This window comes from Nuphar pumila, chromosome 5, assembly GCF_984573655.1.
Source record: "Nuphar pumila chromosome 5, dmNupPumi1.hap1.1, whole genome shotgun sequence".
Classification (NCBI taxonomy): domain Eukaryota; kingdom Viridiplantae; phylum Streptophyta; class Magnoliopsida; order Nymphaeales; family Nymphaeaceae; genus Nuphar; species Nuphar pumila.
This window is the reverse complement of record NC_143253.1, coordinates 76,192,317-76,217,030: the sequence shown is the minus strand read 5'-3', so window position 1 is coordinate 76,217,030 and position 24,714 is coordinate 76,192,317.

Here is a 24,714-nt window from a genome sequence, read left to right as displayed (position 1 = left end):
ACATTCCTTGCATTAGATTAGAGCATGTGCATATATCTTAGAAAATGCTTGTTTCATATCATTTTATCTTTTATTGCAAAATTTCACAAATGAGAACATGAATGGCACGTGCACCATTTTATACGAGGTGATTAAATCTTAAGTTGATGATTGGCATCAACGGCCATAGTCATGATGTGAACAAAACTTAGGATTTTCATCTTTTATGGAATAACACCGAATCCATACTGGATCCCTTTTTCAAAAATCGTCATCTTTTAAATATTTTCTTTCTTTATCAAGGTTTAACTTAAAATTAATTCAAAATATATATATCAATGGCCATAGTCAGGATATATTAAGAATTAATTTCATTTCAAAACTCTATAAAGGCACCAAAATGTATTTTATTCTTCATTTGAATTTAAATATGATTATTATATAATACATTTTATGGCCATAGGCAGAAATGTATTATATTTTCAATCATATTTTAATTCATTTAAAGAATGAAATATGCTTTTTTAATACCCAATTTCAAATTCTTTTAATTCATTCATCATTTAGGATAGAATTACATCATATTTTCAAATTTCTTTTCATATTATTTCAAAAAAACCCAAGTGATTTTGAGATAATCCTTCAAATACCTTTAGGACTCTGTTTAGAGAGTCCTAGTTGGATCAGGATTCTGATCCTGATTTCAATTTTGAGAGAATCTTTCAAAAAACTTTCCATCTATCAAAACTATTACACTTTTATCAAAGAATTTTAAAATTCTGGGATTTTAACCCAGAGTCCTGATTCTATCAGGACTCTGCCCCAGAGTCCTGATCAAATCAGGACTCTATCCAAAGTTGGTTTTCACACTTCATTTTCACTGGTTTTCAAAAGCTTTGTTTAAATTTCATCATTTGCTTATCAGAAAACCAAAAAATTTTAGAGTTCTAGTCGAATCAGGACTCTTTCTCAGAGTCATAATCAGATCAGGACTCTGAACCAAAACTTCAATTTTATCCTGTTTTTAACTGTTTTTCAAAATTCTCTCATTTGTTTTCTCAGAAAACGCAAAAATCTGAGAGTCCTAATTCAAACGGGACTCTGTCCTTAGAGTCTTTTTTTTCACTTCTATTTTCATTCATTTCGATTTGTTTTCGAAAATTAGGTCATTTTGCAGAGTCTCGGTTGATTCAGGACTCTATTTCAAAGTTTCGGTTGAGTTAGAACTCTAACCCTGACTGCATTTTTTAACTTGTTTTTACCAATTTTGATAAAATCTTTCAAAAACTTCTTTATTTGGCTTTTAAAATCCCCAAATCTCAGAGTCTTAAAGTTTCAGGACTCTAGCCCAGAGTTCTAGTTCACTTAAGACTTTATTTTCAAACCTTTGAATTCCATTTGTTGATTTTAACCCCTTTTCAAAGTTATTTTCAGTCTTTATTTCAAATTTTTAAAACTTCGTTGTGGGCCCACTCAGTTGGCGCCATATCCAGAGAAGTTTTGACTCAGTCAGGACTCTGTACCATTTCAAAACTTTCAATCTCAAAGTCTACTTTTGAATCTCTTTTGAAAAACCTCTCATTTTCACGTTTTTAAAATCGTTTTTGAAAATTCAAGTGGGGCCCACTCGGGGTGGCGCCACATTTTTAGAAGTCAAGGTTAGACTAGGGTTAGTCAATGTCCTAGTTAGGTTAGGGGTTTAGAGGAGTCAAAAGCAATTTTGAGAATCCATTTTATTTAAGTTTTAAACCATTGGTTTTTAAAGGTTTTAAATTCAAGTTTTAAAAACCAAATGTGGGTCCATACTACGTGATGCCACATTTGGACTTTCTAGGTTTTAATTAGGTGTTAATTAGGGATTAATTAGAGTCCATTTAGGTTAGAATCCTCTAGGAAACTTGTTGCTGTTAGTGGATTTATTAGAAAGAGTCCTGAAAAAAAGAAAAACCTCTTAATTAACCCTAATTAAGTGACTTTTTGAAAACCTATAAAAGGGGGACTTCAAGAGGTCAAAGGGGGCTATTTTTCTCTCCCAATTTCGTGGCCTCTCTCTCCTCTCCAGCCCTCCTTTCCTTCCTACATTGTTGCAGACCCAAGGTAAGGTTTTGTTTAATTTATTTTATTATTTTCATCATTTTTATTACTTTATTTCATAAAAATAACCATTTTCGCCTCTTTTAGCATGCTTTTTCTTTTCTTTTATTTCAAAAAATTATGTAAGGACCTCAAGATGATGTTAAGCTGATATTTGATGGTGCATTACACATTTTTATTCATTAACAATGTTTTGTTTTATTTATTTATTATGCTAAACGCCCGAAAAAGATTATGATTCACCCGTTTAATGGGTCAAATCCATCTTTTAATGGGTAAATCAAAATCTAACCATAGATTTCCTGTGTTTTATTTTTTTTTTTAGCATATTAATGTTTATTACATGTGTTTCATCATTAAAATCAATTTTGTTTTTCTGTTTAGATAAATTTTATAGTTTTTCATGATTAAATCATATTTTTCTTAGTGTTTCTTAGATTTCTGTAGATTTTAATTTCAGATCAGTAGAAATCATGTTAGTTTATATTTAAATACTGGTTAGAAATTACTTATTTTTTTATATGTGATACATAAATATGTCAGTAAACTACTGTAAAAAATTCAGACGTTTTATGATTGAGGAACTCTGTTAATAAAATACAAAGTTAAATCAGGATTTCTGTTGATTAAAATCATTGTTTAATGTCAAGCCTAACTTGCAGATGTGTTATTTCTCTCATCCAATATCTGATTCAAGATCCGTAAAATGCAGTAGCTTTGTGTTGATCAAGGATATTTACTGTAAATTGTTCATAATTTTTTTATTCTGTTTGGTATTTTTACTCTGTCAGAAAGTCGGGTCCAACTTTTAAAACACGTTATGATTTATAAAAACCATAATCTGACTTGTACTGGTCATAGATGTTCAACTGTAGATCCGATTCATGACATGTAAAATAGGAAGTTTAATATTTTTCTGTCTAATGTTCACTTTTGAAATTTCAGAATTTTTTTATTAAGTTTGATATTTATTTCTGTATTTTCAATAGGAAGTACCTGTTTAATCAATTTTAGATTCATTATATTTAAGCCCAGATTGCCGAAAGGGTTTCTCCCTCATCGAAGATGATTTTCCTAATCTGTAAAACGGAGATTCTTTGTTTTTCGGTTTCATTTGTCTCTGTAAAATTTCAGAAATTTCTATGGTGAATTGACCCCTCGGGTCTAACACTGAAACTGATATGTGACCATGGATGAAAATAGTATATTTTAGAGTTTTAATGCAATTTTCGAATTAGAATAATGTCAAAAATATATTTGTATGATCCTAATATTATTTTAGGGTGATATAAAGTGCAAGTGCCAATTTTTATGAATTTTGGAATCTATTTGATGCTTGAATCTATCAAATTGCAAAACAGGGTGCCGCAGGATCCCGAAACACTGCTAAAATCATGATTTTCATGATATTTCTTGATTTTTGTGTATACGTTCATGTTTTTAGGGTTTGTTCATGTTTAGAATCATATTAGGATGCTTCATGATCAATTTTGTGTTCATTTGATTTTATTTAAACCCTAAACCCAAAGTTTTTACCAAAATTTATTTCTGAAAACCCTTATTTCAAGGCCATAGTCTTGCTATCGGGGGAAATTTGGTCATTTGACCTAAATTTCGAAATTCTAAACCTTAATTTTTATGTTTTTAATCATGTCATATCATATTTAGTTTAATTTATTCTCATTTGAATTTCAAAACTTGCATTTTATAAAATATCTTTCTGAAAAACCCTGGTTCAAGGCCATAGTCTTGCTATTAGGGGTATTTTGGCCATTTTGACCCCAATTTCGATTTTTCAAATATCATTTTCATTATTTATTCTATTTTATTTCATATTTAATCATCTTTATATCAGGGAATCATGGAAAAAGTCTTATATCTAGCAAAATCCAGTAATTTCTAGATATTAGTGGATAAATCTAGAAAAGACAAGATACCTTCACTAACAAGTTTTTCTAGTTTTGCAAGGATATTGAAGACTTTATTTTTATGTATTTAAATTCAGTTAGTGATGTAATTTAAATTAAATTTGGAATAAGAATTTCAATTTCTGCTTAGATTAGGATTTGTATTGCATATAGTTTGAACTTTGATATATAACTGCTATGCTTGTTATTTATGTGCATATTTTTTATAAATCCACCATGGTCTACATGAATGGAACGTGCACAAGCTCTTATGGCGTTGACAAACTCGGTGGAGTTCGTATTTATGGCCATAGTCAGAATACGAATGAGACCCAGATTTGTGATCTTCGTATTAGCCACATTCAGCCTGCACTCTTAGGCTAACTTCAAAATGCACTGCATTTCTCAAAACTACAAAAGGATTTTCTTAATTCCTCAAAATCAAGTCTTTCAAATTCATATTCATTCATTTCATTCATTTGCAAATTCCAATTCCAGCCCTGAGAAATCGATTTTCTTAAAATTTTCTAAGTCTTATTCAAAAAGTGATTTTCTCAAAACTCTGAGCTTTCAAATAGTATTTCAAGTATTTTTCAAAGTTCAAAATTTGATTTTCCAAGTTATATTTTTAATTTCAAAGTTTGAATTCAGGGAAATCAAATTTTCCAAAGTTACTTGAAATTCCTCAGAAATTGATTTTCCTAAAACACTTGAATTCTTCAGAAATCAGTTTTTATTTTCCTCAAAAATATTCTTTCCCCATAATTCATGATTTTCCAAGTGTCATCTTTTCCAAGAATTTCCAAGTATTTCAAATATTTGAAGCAAACATCATGTTTTCAAACCTGCATTTTTCAGAAATCCATAGCACATGCCTGATTTTTTGTGCATTTAGGAAATAGAACATGATTTAGACAAGTTGAGTAAAGCTAAGCACACTTTTGATCCTTGGTTTGATTACCCTTGGTAAAGGCGCCAGGAACGGTTGAACCTCGTACCGACAGGCGAGTCCCGTTCTTCGGAAATATCCTGCATTTTAAAACGGAGGCGAGTTATTTTCAAAAACTTTTTCAAATGTTAGTTTGACTTGCAAAAGTAAAATTTTGCGATGATAACAAGTTTGGCGACCGTGATGGGACCTGTCTTTGCCTGATCAATTGTGTGCTTAAGTTAGTTCAAATTTTCAAAATCGTGTTCCATGGAATATCAACTTTTATTTCATGATATCATGTGAACCTAGGCCATAGTCAGAATACGAATGAGACCCAGATTTGTGATCTTCGTATTAGCCACATTCAGCCTACACTCTTAGGCTTACTTCAAAATGCACTGCATTTCTCAAAACTACAAAAGGATTTTCTCAATTCCTCAAAATCAAGTCTTTCAAATCCATATTCATTCATTTCATTCATTTGCAAATTCCAATTCCAGCCCTGAGAAATCATTTTTCTCAAAATTTTCTAAGTCTTATTCAGAAAGTGATTTTCTCAAAACTCTGAGCTTTCACATGGTATTTCAAGTATTTTTTAAAGTTCAAAATTTGATTTTCCAAGTTATATTTTCAATTTCAAAGTTTGAATTCAGGGAAATCAAATTTTCCAAAGTTACTTGAAATTCCTCAGAAATCGATTTTCCTAAAACACTTGAATTCTTTAGAAATCGATTTTTATTTTCCTCAAAAATATTCTTTCACCATAGTTCACGATTTTCTAAGTGACATCTTTTCCAAGAATTTCCAAGTATTTCAAATATTTGAAGCAGACATCATGTTTTCAAACCTGCATTTTTCAGAAATCCATAGCACATGCCTGATTTTTTTTTGCATTTATGAAATAGAACACTATTTAGACAAGTTGAGTAACACTAAGCACACTTTTGATCCTTGGTTTAATTACCCTTGGTAAAGGTGCCAGGAACGGTTGAACCTCGTACCGACAGGCGAGTCCCATTCTTCGGAATTATCCTGCATTTTAAAACAGAGGCGAGTTATTTTCAAAAACTTTTTCAAAGGTTAGTTTGACTTGCAAAAGTAAAATTTTGCGATGATAACAGGTTTGGCGACCGTGATGGGACCTATCTTCGCCTGATCAATTGTGTGCTTAACTTAGTTCAAATTGTCAAAATCGTGTTCCATGGAATGTCAGCTTTTATTTCATGATATCATGTGAACCTAGGACCCTAGACTTGAACCCAGCTGACATGGATTGCATGTAGACTAGGCATGGTTTGGTAGGACTATATTGAGGAGAATTATTCATGCTCACATAGACCTAGGTCTAATACAACACTCCTCAATCTAGGAATTATATGAAAACAATGTTTGCTTCTTCAAAAAATTTAAAATCTCTATCTCTTTAGGTTTTAGAGTCATCTGTTTGCTTGCATGTGCTCATGTTTTCAAAAACCACCCCACCTATCTTTATCCGGTCTTCACGTTGCTAGGCTTTCTTCCAAAACCATAGTTTGGGACAAAGTCTCACAAATGGGCCACCTATTTGGGTGAAAACCCCCCTGCCACGTACCAAGGGCCATAGTCCAACGTATATCGGCAGGCGCTCAATGATGTTGGAAAACTAGAACCTAGAACCAGAGAAATTGATTTTATGCCACGTAACATCGAGCCTCGGCTCGAGTATATAGGCATAGCATGATTGGACACAGATGATCTGAACCTTAGAGTCAGGATTAAGGTCCTACAACTATTTCAAAACTTGTGCATCTAGAGATAGCTTTTAGGGAATGTTGTATGTGCATACTTATTTGTGCAGGATGTGATTGAATATATTATAGTCATTTCCTTTTATTTTCCATATTTTCACAAGTTTTCTAAAATACTGGACGATTTTAAAAAAATCCCCAATTTTTCCATTTGTTTCCATATACTGTCTAAAATTTCTGTTTTATTCAAACCCTAGACGATTTTCCAAATTCTCCTCTATTTCTTTAAAAACTTCAGCTAATTTTCCATCCTTTCGTTCTTCTGGATCTTGAATTTTCTGCTTTATTTTTATCCTGTCTGCATCTCTTTCAAAATCCTTGTGTTTTCCCAAGTCTTATTCCAATTTTCCATGTTTCTCAGTCTGATGGCATCCAGTCAACTTGATTCAGTCTTTCATGAGGGTCACATCTCCTACGAGGTGCGACAAGGTCTTCCTGAACATCGAGTCCTCAGCACCGGATCCTTCCTTCCCTGGTGGTATTATTCATGGCTCAAAAACTTTTCTCGTATGTTTTCGGACCATTTGGACGATTGTGAATTGGACGGGCATCCGCAGTGGGAAAGCAGACAGTTAACGGCAATTTGATCCATGCACTGGCAGAACGGTGGAATCCGAGCACTAGTACCTTCTGGTTCCCGTGGGAGGAAATGACTTTGTTGATGGACGGATTCTCAGAAATTATGGGATTACCTGAACCAGCTGGTCAGCCTGGAGATCTATTGGACAAATAGTTCTTAATCAATGTCAAGGGTCTGGATCCCCGAGACACTTTAGCCCGCATGATAGGACGCAAGTCTTGGCCACTGATCAAGGAGAATGGAAATGAATATGTGAATGTGCTCGAAATCTACAGACAATATGGGGCATTTGTGGAAGTCTGTTCTTTATCTCGAACAACTTGAGAAAGAATCCAGAACGCGATGGTCTTATGCACTGTGGGATTAGCTCTCTTTCCAGATGAACGAAATTACATGGATATCAGGATAGTTCAAATTCTGCGAAGGTGGGGAAGTCAACAGACCAACCGCCTCTCTATAGCCATAGCCGCACTCGCTTTTCTGTACCGAGGGTTGACCCATTTTGCACTCAGAGAATCAATTCTAGTCGAAGGGTGCACCTATGCATTGTAATCTTGGTTCCTCCAGCATGTACTAGCCCGAGCCAGTTCATTCAGATACAATGGTGAAAAGCTTTTTCCAGTTGCGCGATACCGATTCTTGATCGATAACCTTTAGGAGGAAGAAGTTGTGTGGGACTACTTTGATCGTCAGGAATCACCTCCCAGATATACTTATGCATACGACAAGCAGTTCAGGCTACTTGGCCCCTTCTTTTGTGCATACTATCATCCAGAGCGCTATGTCAGGCAATTCTCTCAGAGACAGAAGCGCATAGAAATTTGTCTACTATCAGGGATCTTGCCAGAGTTCGATCTCACATTAGGTCAGTGGTCTGGAGCATACCATTCTGCCAGACATGGTTAGGATTCTTTTGTTACTCTCACTATTTTTCCTGGTCCTCGAGTGTCCTCTGATTATCAGGAGTGGTCGAAAATTATATGTCCCCCTCCCCTTTGTCAAGTGTATTATTAATAAAATCATGTTTTTTCTTCAATAAAATTCCTTTAATTTTCATCCTATCTTTGTTTGACGACCTCGCCTAGGTGACAAGGCATAATTTTCAGTTGTTTAGGAATGACAACGCAATTGTCATAATCCTAGTAATGACTCAATCTCTAGTAATGGGATATTCTTTCAAATTGTCTACCAAATTTCTCAGCAAATATTTTTCTTCCAATCAAAATCTCTCTCAAAAACCTAATCCTCAATTTTGCCCTACAGAGAGCGTTTGTGATATTCAATGGTTCAGACAAGGTCAGGAAAGAAGACTGCAGAGTACTCAATGGCTTTAGAAGAGGAAATGGATTTCTTGCAGTCATTTAAAAGTCAAGGAAAGCAAGCAGATAATGGCATCAATCCTCAAATATATGCCATGTTTAAAAAGATGATGAGCAAGATTCTGGCAGAGCAAGCTGAAGTCAGTGCAGAAAAAAAACAGGTCAAGCAGAAAGCAAAAGGCCGAATAGTCAAAAGGGTTTTAAAGTTTTTCAAGAAGCATGTTCAGAATATTGATACAACAAATGAAGAGGAATCAGTAGAGGACACTGACAAAGAATATGAAGCTCAACAAGCGTTTCAAAGATCCCCTCATAGACAAGGGATAGCCTATAAGTTGAAGAGTCAAGCAATGGATGATCCAGTCCAAGTACAGATGAAGAAAATGGCTGAGGTGATTAAAAATTTGCAGGACCGTGACAAGGGCAAGAAGGTCTTCGAGAGCAAAGACCTCTACGAGGGTATCACCCCCGTCAGGAATAATCAAGACTCAAAAAAGAAGATGATTTTCGCCTTCTTCGTCAATGCCAACCGCGATGATTGCAAAGATAACAAAGGCAACCATAAAAATCAGAAAGAAAAATCTTCAAAGCAGAGTGAAAAATTGAGTCAACATAAAGAGAAGATAAAGCATGACAGTTGGGGTTACGATCGCGAATTTACCCTTCTAGATCAGCCCCTCGAAAAGATCCTTGAATACATGCTGGTCAAGGAAATGGCTAAACTCCCAAAGATTGCTAATCCTCTTGTCGCAAAAGGCAAATGGAAAGATCGATTCTGCAAATTCCACCGAACAACGAGGCACGATATTGAACATTGTTTCGTCTTCAAGAACATCATCCAAGACTATATCAATAAGAATTTTTTCGTTGAGGATGAGAAAGAATGCCAACCAATTGTCTCGGCCAAGTCTCAGCAGAACTCAAGCACTCAACAAGAGGTACAACGGGACAATCGAAACCAGGACCGTAAGATGGCCCTATTGGATCAAATGCTCGAGGGTTTCTTGGAATACATGCTCACAAAAGATATGGTCAGACCTCCGAATGCGTATCTTACTCCTTCTGTAGACAACAACAAGGGTAACCAGAAAAATCATGATGACTATTCACGGGAATCCGAGAACCGAAAGGGAAAAGTCGCCAACAATGATAAGCCTCTTCAATCTAGTCCTCAACATAAAGAGAAAGATCAGGAGAAACCAAAACACAAAGACTGGAGCACTGATCGAAAGTTCACTCCTCTGGACCAGAAGCTCGAGACTATTCTAGAAAATTTTCTCGCAAAAGCCATGATTCATTTACCAAAAGTCATCGATCCCTCGGCAATCATGGGTAGGTTCAAAGAACAATTTTGCAAGTTTCATCGTGCAATAGGACACGACACAGAAAATTGTTTCATCCTCAAAAACATTGTCCAGGATTGCGTTGACAAGAATATTCTAGGGGAAAACAAAACAACAGACCAGCTGGCTATCCTGGCCAAATCCCTTCAATCCTACTCCCAGCAGAAGGCAAACACTCAAAAGAAGCTAAAACATGAAGGTTGGAGATATGACCACCAATTTACCCCATTAGATCAGACACTCGAGAGCATGCACGAGTATATGTTGCCCAAAAATATGGTCAGACTTCCAAAGGTTGTCGATCCTGTTGTCACTTCGGGAAAATGGAAGAATAAATTCTGCAAATATCATCGAGCATTGGGGCATGACATAGAACATTGCTTTGACTTCAAGAACATCGTGCAGGATTACATCGACAAAGGATTGCTTGTAAGGGCTAAGTCAGAAAATCAATCAGCTATCTTACCTGAATACAAAGAAGAATGATGATACTAATGCTCTCATCCTTTCCATCTTTTGTCATTTTGAAAAGAAGACGTAGTCCTAATTCTTTTATCAGTTGTTTTTCCAGTACATCAATAAATCATCAACTTGCCTTATTTCTCTTGCAAGATATCTCTCACAAGGAATGAACTATCAAAGTCCCTCCAGAATCAATCAAAAGTCAGAAAGCATTCTTCAAATATCAATTACTTATCCTTTCATCCAACCTCTCACTCCCCAGTTATACTGGGGCATTATTTTGAAAATTGTCTTCAAAACATCCTGTATGTAAGCAGGATCAAATAAATCTCTCATTTTGCATGCATATGCATCCATTTATATCATTTTGCATTCATTTACATACATTTGTATTCATTTGCATTTGCATGCATTCATTCGCATTCATTTGCATCCATATGTATCAAATTCACTTCCCCTTCAGGTTAAGGGATAAACCTGAGCTACCCATTTAGGATAAGGGATAAATCCTGAGACCCCGACAGTTGTCTAAGTCATCGTGAGGATGAAGATTGAAAATCTCTCATTAGAATCAGTTGGATAAAATTTTCAAAATCCAGTGTTCATGCTGGTAATCTTTAGAAACTCAGTGTTCATACTGGTACTTTTTTTAAAAAAATCCAGTGCTCGTGCTGGTACTTTTCCAAAATCTGATGCTCGTACTAGTAGAACTAGTCCCAAATGTCATCTTTACACTTATCAACTTTTCTTTCCTTCAAATGTCTTGAATTGGTCTAGAAGATTCAAGTTCCGATTCAAATCTTCTTCCAAATCCAATTCAGAATTGGTCTAGAAGATCTGAGTCCCGACTCAAATTTTCTTCCAAATCCAGTTCATCAAATTTTCTTTCCTCAAAACTTTAGAATTGGTCTAGAAGATTTGAGTTCTGATTCGAATCTTCTTCCAAATCCAATTCAGAATTGGTCTAGAAAATTTGAGTCCCGACTCATATTTTCTTCCAAATCCAGTTCATCTAATTTTCTTTCCTCCAGATTCTAGAATTGGTCTACAAGATTCGAGTTCCGATTCGAAGCTTCTTCCAAATCCAATTCAGAATTGGTCTAGAAAAATCAAAGTTTCGACTTGAATTTTCTTCCAAATCCAATTCGCTTAGTGTTCCTATAAAGGTTTGAACTTCTACTCAAACTATTCTGTAAATTGGTCTAGAAAATCCGAGTTCCGACCCGAATTCTCTTTCAAAATCCAATTCATTTAGTTTTTCCTTGAAGATTTGAATTCCGATTCGAATCATCCCTCAAAACCCAGTTTAGCACCTAGTCCATTCAAAGCTCACAAGTTGAATCCTTTCTTCTTAAACTATGGTCCTTAGGTTAAATCTCTATGGAATTGATAGTTCGTAGGTCGAACCCCTGCTGAACCGATATGATCCCTAGGTTAAATTCCTATGGAATTGATAGTTCTTAGGCTGGATCCTTATTGAACCCATGTCGTTCCCAGTGAACCAATGTCGTTCTTAGGCTGAATTCCTATTGAACCCATATTGTTCCCAGTGAACCAATGTCGTTCTTAGGTTGAATTCCTATTGAACCCATATTGTTCCCAGTAAACCAATTCTCAATTTCAACTTTCAGGTCATCCAATTTCCAGTTTCCAATTTTTCAATTTCCAATCCCAATTTTGACCTTCGGGTCAATAAAATTCCAATTTCGGCCCTTGGGCTATCCAATTACCAATTTCGGCCCTTGGGCCATCCAATCACTAATGTCGGCCCTCAGGCCATCCAATTATCACCTTGGCCCTCGGGCCACCCAATTTCCAAATCTCTAATTTCGACCTTCGGGTCACTCAATTTTCAATTTTGACCTTTGGGTCACCCAAATTTCCAATTTCGACCTTCTGGTCAATCAATTTCCAATTTCCAATTTCCAATTTCCAATTTTCAATTTTCAAAGTCCAAATTTCCAATTTCGACCTTCGGGTCAATCAATTTCCAAATATCACTTTCCAAATTCCAAACTTCCAATTTTCAATTTCCAATTTCAAATATCAAATTTCAAATTTCAAAATTCAAAATTTCAACTTCCAATTTCGACCCTTTTGGTCACCCAATACCAATTTTAATCATTTCCACTTGCGAGAGACCCTTTGTACAGGGAGAGTTTAAGGGAGCTTGTTCTTTTCGCATGCTATCCTTTGTTCACCTAGCTCCTTTTCAGAGAGAGTTTGAAGGGACTCGTGTCTATGTGAACCGTTTGCAAAACAAATTTCTAATTTCATACAAGGAACCCTTAGTTCAGGGAGAGCTTCGACTAAAGTTCGCTTTCCTTGTGATCACAAATTCATACTAGGTCATTTCATCATGAAGAACCCTCTTTTCAGGGAGAGTGTGATAGACTCGTTCCTTCATGACCAATTCACCAACCTCACCATTACCGGCCCCCTTTCCATAAGAGAAGCCTAATGTTAGGAAGTTTTGACGAAAGCTTAATTTCTCTTCGAAAGTTCATTTTGCAAACACCTCCTCTTCAGGGAAGAGAGGAGTAATTTCTATTCTTCATTTCTGAATCTTCTCCTTTGGGGAAAGGAGAAGAAAATTTCTGCCATGGATGCGTTGAGTCGTGCTCCAAATGCTCGCTTCCACAAAGGATTTCAAGAAAAATTTGCCAATTTGTCATTAAATATTTGTTGATTTCAAAATCTTTATTACACAAAAGAATTACCTCAGAATACCTCCAGTATTATTTCTGAAAGGACAAAGCTTTCGCGAAGAAGGATTCAAAATTCAAGATCTTTCAATTGGCCAACCAAAAGGATGAAGAATAAATCCTCGTTATGGCCAGCAAAGGAAATTCAATGTTGTTGCAGAGCCATAAGTGATCGATATTGATCGCAGTCAATGGCACATTTTTAAAGATCATTCTTAGAAAATAAGGCAGTCGAAATATTCATGGTGACACAAAAAAATTCACTCAATTTCCATATCTCCTCAATCACCTAAGCTACAATTAAATATCTTTAAAAGGGATCTCTCAATTGTCGTCAAGATGAAGACGAATTATGCAAGTTAGATCCATGGGGCCAAAGAAGATTTGAATCATCTTCAAGATGACGAAGTTTGTGACAAATCCTTCCAAGGAAAGTCCAAAGCACTGCCAAGATGAAGGCAGATGCGATGAACCTCTCAACAAACCCTAAAGGATATTTAATTTTTGCTATCATCAAGAGATTTCCAGCCAATGAGCCAATAATCGTCAATATAATCCCTGAGAGAAAGAAGGATCGGAACATCTCTGAGATGAAGAAGTTTGTGACGTACCCTTCCAAAAAAAAGAGAGAAAAAAAAGTCAGGACATCTCCAAAATGAAGGATGATGTAATAAACTCTCCCAAAGCCCAAGAGAGCCCAAAAAAGTGCAGAAAGATCATCATGAGAAAAGAATCTCAGGATATCAGACTGTCGAATCTACCAAGAATCTTCTTTAATTTTGTGAAATCCTATTATCAATATTCCTTCACCAATTGCTTTCATAATATCAAGAATACTCTCTTTTCTGCTCATATCAAAAAAATTGATAACTTCCTTGAAAGAAAGCCAATCGCAAGCAATTTGAATTTAAATCTTGATTCTACAAAGTCAAGCCCAGTCGGAGGTAATACTTCAGGTAGAAAAGAGGGAATATTTTCAAAACAATATGCGTCACTTTCAATTATTTCAAATCAACAATAATTTTCAACATTTTGACAATATTTTCTAGCAATCTTAGCGTGAAGCGAGAGCTTGTTGTTCACCTTTGGCACATCCTGACATCATTTATTATCCCTTTTAGGACTTGATAACGGGAGTTTTTAAGATTCCTTCCCTTCTTTGGTATAATCTGAGCGTTTGGGCTCTCAGATTCGCACACTTCCCGGTGTCCCCACTGTCTCACCATAGACAGTCCAATTTCGGCTTGAGGTTAAGCCACCAATAATTATCTCGCAAAAGGTCATCAATTTCAAAAGTTATTTAGTCTCAGCAATGAGGCACCCAAAATCAAACCCCTTTTCAAACTTTAGGGACCCCAATTTCATCCTTTTGCAAAACCTTATCGGATTCATCGTGCGGAAGTCCGAAGGTTCCATCATGGGTTCTTCTTTCGAGAATTCCATCATTTTCATTTTCCGGTCAGGTTAAGGGTTAAACCTAAGCCTCATTTGATGAGGTATTTCATTTCCGCCCAATCAGGTTAAGGGTATAATAAACCTGGGCCTCATTTGATGAGTTATTTCATTCTCCAATTAGGTCAAGGGTTAAAACCTAAGCTTCGTTTTATACGAGGTATTTTCGTCCCATCCAGGATAAAAGCAAAACCTGAATTTCAATCTCGCAGAATGATTCTTTCTTCTTTATTCTCCATTTCATATCTACCATTTTCATCAAGGCTAATTTCTTCATATCCAGTCAGATCCTTCTAACTGGGGCATTTTTATAGCCCAAATTTGGTGTGTTTTCTTTGCCACTAAGCTCGGCCTTACACCGGCTTAGTAGCAAAGAGGGGCATCTGTAAACACCCCAAATTTTCACCCTCATTTAGTACTTACATTTCATGTGTCACTGCAGGTCATTGCATGCATCTAACATGTCATTTCATTGCATTGCATGTCATTGCATCTCATTATCGAGATCCAACACTCCTATTTTCAAAATATTTAATCCAGATTCGGGTTTTTAAAACTTTTCTTTCAAAATCAATTTTAAAACCTGGGTTTTAATCAACATTTTGTCATTTGTCAACCCCCAGGACCTTATATTTTGAAATGTTTTCTCATAAAACAATCTGGATTCGTTTTAAACTCAATTTTCAACTGATTTCAATTCTCATATGAGACCCATTTAGGTGGTGTCGCTTCTGGATTTCTTCATTTATCAAATTTCTCAAAAATTTCAGAGTTCTAGTTGGATCAGGACTCTATCTTTTTATCTTTTTTAAAATATTTTCAATACTCCATTTTGATTTCAAACCAGTTATGGTCATATCCCTTATTCATTTCTTCCATTTTGGCCAAAATCTTAGAGTCCTAGTTGGATCAGGACTCTTTTTCCAGAGTCCCAGTCGGATCATAACTCTACTTTTTACTACCTTTTCTACCTATTTTGGAGAAAACCTTTCAAAATCTTCCATTTTGGCCAAAATCTCAGAGTCCTAGTTGGATTAGGACTCTTCTTCAAGAATCTCAATCGGATTAGGACTCTTCTTTAGAGTTTCAGTCGGATTAAGACTTTGTCATTTGTCACTATTTTTACCTATTTTTAACCAAATCTTTCAAAATGAGTCAAAACTCAGAGTTTTAGTCAAAACAGGACTTTGTTGAGAGAGTCCTAGTTGGATCAGGACTTTGATCCTGATTTCAATTTTGAGAGAATCTTTTAAAAATCTTTCCATCTATCAAAACTATTACACTTTTATCAAAGAATTTCAAAATTCTGGGATTTTATCCTAAAGTCCTGATAGAATCAGGACTCTGCCCCAGAGACCTGATCAAATCAGGACTCTATCCAAAGTTGGTTTTCACACTTCATTTTCATTGGTTTTCAAAAGCTTTGTTTAAATTTCATCATTTGCTTATTAGAAAACCAAAAATTTTTACAGTCCTAGTCGAATCAGGACTCTTTCTCAGAGTCATAATCAGATCAGGACTCTGAACCAAAACTTCAATTTTATCCTGTTTTTAACTGTTTTTCAAAATTCTCTCATTTGTTTTCTCAGAAAACCCAAAAATCTGAGAGTCCTAATTCAAACGGGACTCTGTCCCCAGAGTCTTAGTTGAATCAGAACTTTGTTTTATTTTAATATTTGTTATTGTTTTCACTGTTTTCACAAGTTCTTTCATCTATTTTTCAGAAAATACCAAAAAAATCTAGAGTTTCAGTTCGATGTCCCGGAGTCCTAATCCAGTTAGAAGTCTATTTTGAAGTTTGTTTTCACTTCTATTTTCATTCATTTCCATTTGTTTTCGAAAATTAGGTCATTTTGCAGAGTCTTGGTTGATTCAAGAATCTATTTCAGAGTTTCGGTTGAGTTAGAACTCTAACCCTGACTGCATTTTTTAACTTGTTTTTACCAGTTTTGATAAAATCTTTCAAAAACTTCTTCATTTGGCTTTTAAAATCCCAAAATCTTAGAGTCTTAAAGTTTCAGGACTCTAGCCCAGAGTCCTAGTTCACTTAGGACTTTATTTTCAAACCTTTGAATTCCATTTGTTGATTTTAACCCCTTTTTAAAGTTATTTTCAATCTTTATTTCAAAATTTTAAAACTTCGATGTGGGGCCCATTCAGTTGGTGCCATATCCAGAGGAGTTTTGACTCAGTCAGGACTTTGTACCATTTCAAAACTTTCAATCTCAAAGTCTACTTTTGAATCTCTTTTGAAAAACCTCTCATTTTCAAGTTTTTAAAATCGTTTTTGAAAAATCAAGTGGGGCCCACTCGGGGTGGCGCCACATTTGAAGAAGTCAAGGTTAGACTAGGGTTAGTCAATGTCCTAGTTAGGTTAGGGGTTTAGAGGAGTCAAAAGCAATTTTGAAATTCCATTTTATTTAAGTTTTAAACCATTGGTTTTTAAAGGTTTTAAATTCAAGTTTTAAAAACCAAATGTGGGTCCATACTAGGTGATGCCACATTTGGACTTTGTAGGTTTTAATTAGGTGTTAATTAGGGATTAATTAGAGTCCATTTATGTTAGAATCTTCTAGGAAAATTGTTGTCGTTAGTGGATTTATTAGAAAGAGTCCTGAAAAAAAGAAAAACCTCTTAATTAACCCTAATTAAGTGACTTTTTGAAAACCTATAAAAGGGGGACTTCAAGAGGTCAAAAGGGGTTCTTTTTCTGTCCCAATTTTGTGGCCTCTCTCTCCTCTCCAGCTCTCCTCTCCTTCCTCCATTGTTGCAGCCTCAAAGTAAGGTTTTATTTAATTTATTTTATTATTTTCACCATTTTTATTACTTTATTTCATTAAAATAACCATTATCGCCTCTTTTAGCATGCTTTTTCTTTTCTTTTATTTCAAAAAATAATGTGAGGACCTCAAGATGATGTTAAGATGATATTTGATGGTGCATTACACGTTTTTATTCATTAACAATATTTTATTTTTTTTATTTATTATGCTAAACGCCCGAAGAAGATTACGATTCACCCGTTTAATGGGTCAAATCCATCTTTTAATGGGTAAATCAAAATCTAACCATGGATTCCTTGTGTTTTTTTTATTTTTTTAGCATATTAATGTTTATTACATGTGTTTGATCATTAAAATCAATTTTGTTTTGCTGTTTAAATAAATTTTATGGTTTTTCATGATTAAATCATATTTTTCTTAGTGTTTCTTAGATTTTTGTAGATTTTAATTTTAGATCAGTAGAAAGCATGTTAGTTTATATTTAAATACTAGTTAGAAATTACTTATTTTTTTATATGTGAAAAATTCAGACGTTTTGGGATTGGGGAACCCTGTTAATAAAATACAAAGTCAAATCGGGATTTCTGTTGATTAAAATCGTTGTTTAATTTCAAGCCTAACTTGCAGATGTGTTTTTTCTCTCATCCGATATCCGATTCAAGATCCGTAAAATGCAGTAACTTTGTGTTGATGCAGGATATTTACTGTAAAATTTTCATAATTTTTTTTTGCTGTTTGGTATTTTTACTCTGTCAGAAAGTCGGGTCCAGCTTTTAAAGCGTGTTATGATTTATAAAAACCAGAAATCCGACTTGTACTGATCATAGATCTTCAACCGTAAATCCGATTCATAATCTGTAAAAATGAAGTTTTCTTTTTTTTTGTTTAATGTTGACTACTGAAATTGCAGAAATTTTCGATTAATTTTGTTATTTATTTCTGTATTTTCAATCGGAAGTACCTGTTTAATCAATTTTAGATTCGTTATATCTAAGCTCAGATTTCCGGAAGGGTTTCTCCCTCATCGGAGATGATTTTCCTGATCTGTAAAAAAGAGATTCTTTGTTTTTCTGTCTAGTTTGTCTCTGAAAAAATTCAGAAATTTCTATGGTGAATTTACCCCTGATTCGGGTCTAACACTGAAACTGGTATGTGACCATGGATGAAAATAGTATATTTTCGAGTTTTAATGTGATTTTCGAATTAGAATAATGTCAAAAATATATTTTTATGATCCCAATCTGATTTTAGGGTGATACAAAGTGCAGGTGCTGATTTTTATGAATTTTGGAATCCATTTGATGCTTAAATCTATCAAATTACAAAACAGTGTGCTCGTAGGATCCCAAAACACTGTTAAAATCATGATTTTCATGATATTTCTTGATTTTCGTGTATAAGTTCATGTTTTTAGGGTTTGTTCATGTTTATAATCATATTAGGATGCTTCATGATCAATTTTGTATTCATTTGATTTTATTTAAACCCTAAACCCAAAGTTTTTACCAAAATTTATTTCTGAAAACCCTGATTTCAAGGCCATAGTCTTGCTATCGGGGAAAATTTGGTCATTTGACCTAAATTTCGAAATTCTAAACCTTAATTTTTATGTTTTTAATCATGTCATATCATATTTAGTTTAATTTATCCTCATTTGAATTTCAAAACTTGCATTTTATAAAATATCTTTCTGAAAAACCCTGGTTTCAAGGCCATAGTCTTGCTATTAGGGGTATTTTGGCCATTTTGACCACAATTTCGATTTTCATCAGAGAACCATGGAAAAAGGCTTATATCTAGCAAAATCCAGTAATTTCTAGATATTACTGGATAAATCTAGAAAAGACAACATACCATCACTAACAAGTTTTTCTAGTTTTGCAGGGATATTGAAGACTTTATTTTTATGTATTTAAATTCAGTTAGTGATGTAAATTAAATTAAATTTGGAATAAGAATTTCAATTTCTGCTTAGATTAGGATTTGCATTGCATACAGTTTGAACTTTGATATATAACTGCTATGCTTGTTATTCATGTGCATATTTTTTATAAATTCACCATGGTCTACATGAATGGCACGTGCACAAGCTCTTTGGAGTTGACAAACTCGGTGAAATTCGTATTTATGGCCATAGTCAGAATACGAATGAGACCCAGATTTATGATCTTCGTATTAGCCACATTCAACCTAGACTCTTAGGCTAACTTCAAAAAATGCACTACATTTCTCAAAATTTCAAAAGGATTTTCCCAATTCCTCAAAATCAAGTCTTTCAAATCCATATTCATTCATTTCATTCATTTGCAAATTCCAATTCCAGCCCTGAGAATTCGATTTTCTCAAAATTTTCTAAGTCTTATTCAAAAAGTGATTTTCTCAAAACTTTGAGCTTTCAAATGGTATTTCAAGTATTTTTCAAAGTTCAAAATTCGATTTTCCAAGTTATATTTTTAATTTCAAAGTTTGAATTGAGGGAAATCAAATTTTCCAAAGTTACTTCAAATTCCTCAGAAATCGATTTTCCTAAAACACTTGAATTCTTCAGAAATCGATTTTTATTTTCCTCAAAAATATTCTTTCACCATGATTCACGATTTTCCAAGTGACATCTTTTCCAAGAATTTCCAAGTATTTCAAATATTTGAAGCAAACATCATGTTTTCAAACCTGCATTTTCAGAAATCCATAGCACATGCCTGATTTTTGGTGCATTTAAAAAATAGAACACGATTTAGACAAGTTGAGTAAAGCTAAGCACACTTTTGATCCTTGGTTTGATTACCCCTGGTAAAGGCGCCATGAACGGTTGAACCTCGTACCTACAAGCGAGTCCCATTCTTCGAAATTATCCTGCATTTTAAAACGGAGGTGAGTTATTTTCAAAACTTTTTCAAAGGTTAGTTTGACTTGCAAAAGTAAAATTTTGCAATGATAACAGTTCATCCGTCCGAGTGTATCATTATAGGGATCCCCGGTGCTATTTGTAAAGAAGAATGATGAATCTCTTCGGTTATGCATCGATTCCCTAATGCTTAACCAGGCAACCGTTAAAAAGAAGTATTTGTTGCCTCAGATTGAGGACTTATTCAATCAACTCAGAACAACGAGAGTGTTCTCCAAGATCGATCTCAGGTCTGAGTATCATCAACTCAGAGTTAAAGAAGAGCATATACCTAAGACTGCCTTCAGAATGAGATATGGCTATTATGAGTTTGTAGTAATATCTTTCGGACTCACTAATGTGCTTGCTACCTTCATAGATCTGATGAATCGGATATTCAGACCATATTTGGATAACTTTGTCGTCGTCTTCATTAATGACATTCTTGTATATTCAGAGAACCCGGAACAACATAGTGAGCACTTGAGAATCGTCTTGAAGACACTTCAAGATAATCAACTCTATGCCAGGTTTTCGAAATGTGAATTCTCGATAGACAAAGTGATGTTCATTGGCCATGTAATCTCTAAAGATGGGATCGCAGTGGATCCTGCGAAGGTGGAAGCTGTGATGGACTGGAAACAGCCAGAGAATATCACTGAGGTCCGCAGCTTCCTAGGACTTGTTGGATACTACCAGAAGTTCATACAGGACTTCTTCCGAATCGCCGTACCCATGATGAAATTGTTGAAAAAGGGAGTCAAGTTTGAATGGAATGACTAGTGTAAGGAGTGCGTTGAGATTCTCAAACTGAGGCTTACTACTGCCCCTATCCTTACTCTACCTTATGGTCAAGAAAGATTCGTAGCTTACACAGATGCCTCAGGAACGGGACTAGGTTGCGTGTTGATGCAGTATGGAAAAGTGATCGCCTATGTGTCACGACAGTTGAGAATACATGACAAGAACTATCCAATCCACGACCTTGATCTTGCCGCGGTGGTGTTCGCACTTAAAATTTGGTGACACTACCTATATGAAGAGAAATTTGAGGTCATGTTGGGCCATAAAAGCTTAAAATACCTCTTTTCTTAAAAAGAACTCAATATGTGGCAATGGCGATGGCTGGAATTTCTCAAAGACTACGAATTCATGCTTTCTTATCACCATGCAAAGGTGAATATCATAGCAGATGCCCTTAGTCTCAAGACTGTTGTCACTCTAGCCAACCTCGCAGGATAATGGAAGTTGATGGAGGATTTCGTCAATTGAAAGCGATTCTTGGCTGATTTAGGCAGAATCCGATTGTTATGTTTGACAATCCACATCAAAATCCTTGAACGAATTATAGTCGAACAGTTCAAGGACCCCTAGTACTTGGAATTAAAAGCTCATGCCGAAAAAGATGACACTTTCTTCCATTTGAAAGAAGATGGAGGAATATGGATGGAAGAAAGAATATGGGTTCCAAATAACCCGAGATAAGAGAGGAAGTACTCCGGGAAGCTCATAGTAGCAAGTACACTATCCACCCTGGAGGTACAAAAATGTTCTGAGACTTGCAGAGAAAGTACTGGTAGAGGGGTATGAAAAGAGACGTGGCTATATTTGTTTCAAAGTGTTTGATCTGCCAGCAAGTCAAGATCGAACATCAGCGACCTGGCAGAAAAATGCAACAGATCAAAATTTCAGAATGGAAATGGAAAGGCATTACGATGGATTTCATTGTAGGACTACCTTGATCCAAGAGACATCATGATTTAATATGGGTGATTGTGGACAAACTCACCAAGTCTACTCAGTTTCTGCCAATCAACACTCCATACTCAACCAAAAGATTGGCAGAAATCTATATTCGAGAAATCGTCAAACTCCATGAAGTGCCGACATCGATCATATCTGATCGTGACCCGAAGTTCACCTCCCACTTCTGGGAGCAGCTTCAGAAAGCCCTAGGAACGAAACTCAAGTTTAGTATAACATTCCATCCCCAAACAGATGGGAAATCAGAACGAACCATACAGACTCTAGAACATATGTTGAGAGCATGTATGTTGGAATGGAAAAGTGATTGAGATTCTCATCTTACGTTGGCTCAATTTGTTTATAATAATAGCCATCACACTAGCATTGGGATGACACCGTATAAAGGCTTGTACGGACGACCATGTCGATCACCAATTCATTGGGGCGAAGTGGGTGAGCGAACATTGGACTCGCCCATCGTGTTGCAGCATTATACTGTGCAGGTCCATATGATTAGAAAGAAGCTAATGACTGCTCAGAGTCGACAGAAGAGCTACACAGATCAACGGTGTAGGGAGATCATTTTTGTGATTGGAGATAAGGTTTTTATCAAGGTCTCCCCAACCAAGAGTGTGTTTCGTTTTGGAAAGAAGGGGAAGCTCAACCCTAGATTCATTGGTCCTTTTAAAGTTTTGAGCTGGATCGGAGAGACTGCCTACTGGGTAGCATTGCCACCGCAATACGCGCAAATACATAACATATTTCACGTATCAATGCTTAGGAAATACGTTCATGATCCTTCTCACGTCATCCAACATGAAGATATCCACATTCGAGAAGATATGACGGTGGAAGAAAATCCAGTGGAGATCATGGACCGACGGGAGCAAGTGCTAAGGACGAAGGTCATTCCACTTGTTAAAGTGAGACAATAACATCATGGAATCGATGATTGCATTTGAGAACCCGAATCTTATATGCGGCATAAGTATCCTGAACTCTTTGCCTTGTACTCTTAACTGAATTTCGCAGACGAAATTCCTTTAAGGGGGTAATGATGTAAGACCCACAATTTTTCAGATAATTTCTGAATAAAATTCAAGAGGCATTAATCGATAAATATAGAATTTTCACTCAAAATGCGAAATGAATCAATTTCCATGAACCAGTTATACTTAGGGTATTTGTCACTTCACAAATTTATGCTCAAACACTCTAGAAGTCATAACTTCCTACCTGAATGAAATCAAGAGATTTCCTCGATCCAACTTTCTTAGTTACGTCAATACGAAGGGAATGACGTACTCAGAATTTTTCAGAAAAAAATTGCTAAAAAGTCAAATTTTTTGCAGGACCCACATAAATGTTGGTGGGACCCACAGAAATATTCTTCATAAAATATCTGGTGGGACCCACAAAAATATCTCATGGAATTTTCATGTAGGCCCCACACCAAGAAACCTCCTGGAATTAAAAAGAAACCAAGGGCATAAAGGTAAAAGGAAAACTTGGGGGTCAAGTTTCATTTTCTATAAATAGAGGTGCCCCCCTTTAGAAAAAATCCCCCCCCCCCCTTTCTAGCCCACTCTCTCTCTCTTCTCCTTCTTAAACCTCCCCTACCTAACCCACTTGGTCTGAGCTTGCCTGATTTAAACCTAGCCTACTTGACCTGGTCTGAACCCACTTGACCTGGTCCAAACCCACTTGACCTGGTCCAAACCCAGTTGACTTGACTTGAACATGGTTTGGTTTGAAGTCAAAGTCAAGGTCCTTTTTGTTCCTAGATTCTGGTTTGGTTTTCTGAACCAGACCCAACCTACTTGGGATAAGTCTGAACCTGTTGAACCTAGTTGACTTGGACCGAACCAAGTTTGGTTCAAACCACTTAGGTTGAGCAACTTGACCTACTCTTCCTCTTTCTCAACTAGGTCAAACCCATCTGACCTAGTCTGACCTCTCGAGAGGAGGATCGAAGTCATCAAAGCCATTGGAGCCTTCCAGAGCTATTTCTTCCGCCAATTGAAGTAAGTTTGCATTGCTGATCCATCGCTTTCAAGTATTTGCTTGTTTGTATATAGCATATACTTTCTAAATTAGTATCTAACCCTAGTTCTTGGTTGAGCTCTTTGGGACATTTCAGTGTTTAACCGCTCGCCTCATAACTATCGTCGGATATATATATATTGAATACGAAGTATATGCGTTCTTAAAAATGATATCTTATCCTAGTTCTTGGTTGAGCTTTTTGGGATACTTCAGTATTCACTCGCTCGCCTTGTAACTCTTGTTGGATGACAAACTTCGTGTATATCGTCTGATAAATGTCGTCACGTCTTATATCGCCAAGGCCTTGTAATTTACCTTTGTCGTTGCATCGTATGATGCCAAGGCTCCTTGCTTTATGCAATTTCCAATTATGTATTTACATTATGCCGCTGCGTCGTACGATGTCAAGGCTCCATGCTTTCTGTATTTCCGATTCTGCACTTCTAATTATGCATTTACTTACGCCGTCGCGTTGAATGACGCTAAGGTTCCTACTTTCTGCAAATATATATGTAGAATATTTTGTTCGGTTACACACCACGAACAATAAATATATGCATTTCATTTACGCCGCTACCATATAAAGCACATGCTTCTGCTTATATTACATATATAGCGCGTAAATGAGCGTTTAAATGGAGATCAACTCTAAATCGCTAATGAGATTCTCTTACCGCTCATCGATCAAGATTTTGC